The sequence below is a fragment of the Hipposideros armiger genome, unplaced genomic scaffold, assembly GCF_001890085.2.
Source record: "Hipposideros armiger isolate ML-2016 unplaced genomic scaffold, ASM189008v1 scaffold_907, whole genome shotgun sequence".
NCBI classification, from domain to species: Eukaryota; Metazoa; Chordata; class Mammalia; order Chiroptera; family Hipposideridae; genus Hipposideros; species Hipposideros armiger.
Genome location: NW_017732257.1, coordinates 621,878 through 627,139, shown reverse-complemented (window position 1 = coordinate 627,139; position 5,262 = coordinate 621,878). Strand labels below are relative to the sequence as shown.

The 5,262-nt window shown below is 37.9% G+C and overlaps 1 protein-coding gene across 4 annotated transcripts in view; it reads right to left on the bottom strand.

Annotated features, from left to right (window-relative positions):
• RNF144B (ring finger protein 144B) overlaps positions 1-5,262 on the bottom strand; it is a 177,147-nt gene that overhangs the window by 27,135 nt on the left and 144,750 nt on the right. The window lies entirely within an intron of this gene.

Here is a 5,262-nt window from a genome sequence, read left to right as displayed (position 1 = left end):
CTCAAAATCAACCCCTAAAAAATTCTCATTTCAATGACTAGCAATTTATGTAACAGCTAAGTCAAATACAGTTTATAAAAGACAAAACAAACAGGAGATAAAATATTTTAGACACAGATGAAATGCTAATAAGAAAAATGACAGAAATTAATGCAGTAAAAAGTCAACAACAGTAGAGGTGGATGTTTAAGGTTACAGATAAATTTCATCAGAGGAGACATCACTGCCAACAGGGAGGTCAGAGATCTCTAATTTTTTCTGTCTTTCACTCTATTTTGATTCTCCTATTTATTATTATTTTTTAGGTTAAAGGTTTGTATGGAATTAAGGCTTAATAAAGAAAATTAATTTTTCTATTGAAATGTGTCATCATAAAAAGTTAGTTCTATCACTCCTCACTCTGTTTGATACTTTTGGAATAAAAATAACTCCCAAGACACACCATTCACTTCCCCATCCCACCCCTTAGACTTGCATCTTCTCCACAGATGCACTGACAGTCTACTATGGGTAAAGCCTAGCTGGAAGCCAGCGGATATAAAAGAGGAAGGAGATATAGAAACTGTCCTCAAGGAACTTAAATACTCTGGAGAAAATAAATATCATAAATTTTTAAAAAGATCTACTCCTTGATCTTATCATTTGTTGGATTTCACAGATTAGAGCTAATTTTCCAAAATATTTCTATCACACTTTTGGCTTCAGACAAGAGAAACCTGGATCAGATTTAAGAAAAAAAAAATAAGATCCAAAGTATAACTAATTCCTGGTTCCATTGTCATTTGGAACTAAGTCGTGACTGCTTAAGGTCTTTCACAGTTATAAAATTGGGATGTTTTAAGATGATTATTGAAGGCTGAATCAGGCCACAGGTTAAAGGGCTACTTCTTGTTTAAAAACATTTTTTAAAAAAGGACTCTAAAGTCGATTGTGAAACCAAAAATCCTAGAGAATAATAAGAAGAGATTATAAGAGCTGTCTTGTGGTATGCAATTCTCCTCTTCCTGCCAACAGAGAAATTCCAAAACATTCAAAATCATACCAGGACATTCCTTTTTAACTTTTTTATTTTGAAATAATTTTACTTACAAAAAGTTGCAAAAATTGTACAGAGTTCCTAACTACCCCCCTATGTCTCCTAATGTTAATACCTTACATAACCATAGTTAATTATTAAAATAAGAAATTTTCATTGAAAGTGGGGCAGCGGATTGGGGGAGGGGTGATGTCACTTCGAGGGGTAAAAAGTATAACTATTGCACTGTGTTGTACAGCTAAAACTAATTCTAAAAAATGTGTATTTCATAATAAAAGATAATTAAAAGGAAAAAAAACAAAGAAATTTTCATTGATACAAAATAATTACTCTGCAGGCCTTATTCAAATTTCACAAACTGTCCCACAATGTCTTTTTTTTTTCTTTTTCTTTTCAGTCCAAGATCCAGTTGAGAATACCACCTAGCATTCAGTTCCCATGTCTCCTTAGCCTTCTCAAATCTGGGGCAGTTCCTCAGTCTGTGCTTGCCTTTCACGACCTTGACATGTTTGAAGAGTCCAGGCCAGTTATTTTGTACAATGTTCTCCAATTGGGTTTGCCTGATGATCAGGTTGAGACTGTGCATGTTTGGCAAAAAGATCGCAGAAGTGATACGGGGTGATCAGGGGGTACACGGGGGCAACCTGTCTCATCACTGGTGCTGTTAACTTTCTAACTTGGTTAAATAAGGTGGTATCTGTCAGGTTGCTCCACCCTATGTAATCAACAAGTATCTCGTAGGAAGGTATTTTGAGATTCTGCAAATATCCTGTTTCTCTTCATATCTTTGCCCACTACTTTTTGTATCTATTGATAATTCTTGCCTACAATAATTATTACTGTGCTATTTGCTTAATAACGATTTTCTCTATCCATCACTCATTCTGTACTTGCTCATTAGAATTCTACTGTAAAGAAGAATGTCCCATCTCTCCCACTTATTTATTTATTCATTTATTTATTTAGGTCAGTATGGACTACTGATATTTACTTTATTCAGTGGGTTCTAGTCCATACTTACCAAATCCATATTCAAGCAGTAGAAACAGAGATATTTAAGTATCTTCTCAACAATCAAGAGACCACTTCCCTAAGATCAATTACTAAAAAAATACTCGATTTAAAGTTGTTTTTTGCTATTTTTTCTTTGAAATTTGGCTAATCTATCTGTTAAATAAAAATTTCTTTCTCTTCCTATCCAAGCATGGAAGACTTTTTCTCATTATCATTCTATAAATTCTTTCTAAAATGAAAAAAAAAGTTAATTCAAAGAGAAAATAAATTCAGTTCCATTTTAATAGAACAAAAGCAATAATAGCAGAACAATAACAATGGAAAGTTACTAACTACCTACAATCACTATCGTTTGGGTTTTTTTTCCTGGTAAAAATAACCTGGAGATACTTATTAGCACCTAGTTCCAAATCTGCTGAAAGTCTTCACTTTCCATTCCATTCCTCCTATAGCAGAGTATACCCAGGGAAGTTAGAATATACCTACATGTGGGGGGGTGCTGGAACTGTTATACGTAACAGTCAATTGGATACATCCATAATGGAGAAGAAATCAAAAGTGAGGCATAGCCTGTTTACCATTATTAACTATGACCATAAAATCTGAGCAGACCTCACCACCAACACTGAAACTGGTCCTACAAAAGTCAAAGAAAAAAAAAGGGTGTAAAGAGTGGAGCCTGCTTGCCAGAGAAGCATTTATGCTGAAAGTGGTATGTGTTCCCATAAGAAATATTGATAAATACAACATATATTGTCCTTTAGTTAGGAAAATAAAATGGTTAAAACATAGAAAGAAACTAGGGATCGACTTCAAGTAAGTACTGCCCCTCAAGTTTGGAAAGCCAGTACACTAGGTGGGAGGGCGGAGGTAGGGATGGGAATGAGGAAGAATCCCAGACTTCACTTAGGTTTGGCCCTTTAAATCATACCTCTGTTACAGTTGCTTTTAAAAATTAAAGGACCAGGCTGAATATGAAATACAACAGATTAGTACATCTGGAGATGGAGCTGACTACTAGATCATTACAGCATGTCAAGGTTTTGGCAAATCTTGAGCTGCTATGACTTGCAAAAATACTGGCAAGAGGAACAGTACTAGTCTTGAGTTAAGTGTCCTCTCACATTAATACAGAAACTAAGAATGTTTCTTATCTCAACCTAGAAAATTAGAACTGTATTTCCTAACAGAAAAAAACAAAAAAAAAACCCAAAAATAACACGGCACATTCACCTAAGTGTAATAAACCAAGCTCATCTCATTATCTACATACTACATATCAAATCCTGGTTGAAGAAACAAGAAAGCATCATTATTATCTGAGAGTCAGATGGCAGAGTCCACTGGGGAAGCGAAGGGTGGGAGTGACTAAGGTCAGGTCCAGGAATCTCTTTCACATTTGCTGTAGAGGGCTGCTTTTGCTACCCCTTCCACCTGTTCTGCAGATGCTTCGTTCTGTCTTCCCACATCACCTCCTGCCTTTTCTCCCTCTGCTCATCTAGGGTAGAAAAGGTGCCTGTGTGCATATCCAGGTGACACATTCAAACCACTACTGCTGAGTTTTCTTACACTTGCCTTCAGTTAAAGGAGAAACTTACAAATATTATTCTCCACTTACATGCAGTTTTAAAACAAAGCTTTTAAAATGTTCTAAAACAATTCAGCTGAGAATCTCAAAAATATCTGTTCACTCTGGCATAAAAGATTCCTTTATCCTTCGCCATCCCAAAGTTTTACTCTTCTTCAGCCAACATTAATTGCAGCCAATGGTTATTATTACTGACAGACTCAATCCGTTCTTATTCAGATCCTGAAACCCCAGTGACGGAAATATGGCTCCTTTCCTGGGCCTCCTCACCTTTCCTGAGCCTCAGCTTCACCCTGTGATAAGTGGGAAAAGGGTTAAGAGGTGGCAAGCGGAGGGAGGCAGTGCTAAAGAGTGACATAGGGAGCTCTATAATTCCAGCAGCCTTTACCAAAGCTATCCTCCAGGGACATTCAATATGAGTAAACACTGTTTATTTTGCAAATGCAGTTTCAGATACCCTAACCCTGCACTCCCATCCTCCACCATCTCTCTATTCTAGTCGGCCAGGATGCCCTACCCTAACCCCTTCCTAGAATTCCGGAGCCCCCATTCTTGGCAAGAGCAGCTGCAGCCATCCTTGTCTGGTGCACGCTGTGGCACTAGCAGTAAAAGGCAGGCTGGTCACTTCAGTGCCCCAGGGCTTGGAAGGAGGATTGGTGGGTGACAAGCTGTTCCCTGCCTTCCTCTGGCAGCAGGCGATGTCATGGTAGGTACTACTCAAATAGGTTGTACGCTCACCACTCAAATTTTACATGGTCCGGACCAATGGTTCAGGCTTTCCCGGCAAGTGATGATATGCTACTTCCTAACACTGTAAGGGAACTGCTTCAAGTAATCATCACCTTTTTAACAAGGCTACTTACTTCCAGCAAAGGCCTTGCCTAAAATAATGCTATCAAAACAATCTGTCCTGCCTTTCTTAATTCCACGCTGGACAAGATCCCTGAATCAAGTACATCAGAAAATCCCTGCAGAACCCAAGCTGAAAGTACAGATGACACAAGGAAGGAAAGTTTTATTTTTCCCTGGCTCCCGGTGGAGCACCTCTAGCCCCAAGTCCTCCAGAAGCCCTGCCTCCCACCAGCTTCTATGACATTGAAGGGGAAGCTGCCTTTCCTACTGTTTCCTGCATAAGCAAACAGCACTTGAACTGACTATTAAATGCTTTGCTGATGATGCTATGCCTGATAAATAAGATGCAGAGCCCCAGCTGAGCTGATTTGGAAGCATTAAGAAGGTAGGCAGGACCTAAGGCCTGCAGGAGGCAGACAGATGGAACACAGCCAACTGTGTAAACTAGACCCACACAAGAAAGCTTTCGGAGGAAAGAGTTTCAATTCCTTGTGTCCTTTGTAGATGAAGAAATGTTATACTTACATGCATTTTATAAGACAATGAATGATGAAGAACCATATTTTATAATAGAAATAGCAGCAGGACAAAGGGAACCTAAGCCTTAACCAGAATTATTTTTAACAAGTATATTTACATATTACCTGTATAATTTTTTAAAGGCGGAAAAAATAGCCACGGGAATAAAATCCAGTCAAGCATAATGTGGATAAGCCCCATTATGATATACTCAAGTAATATTTAGATTAAGAGCTATGTTTTATAATAACTG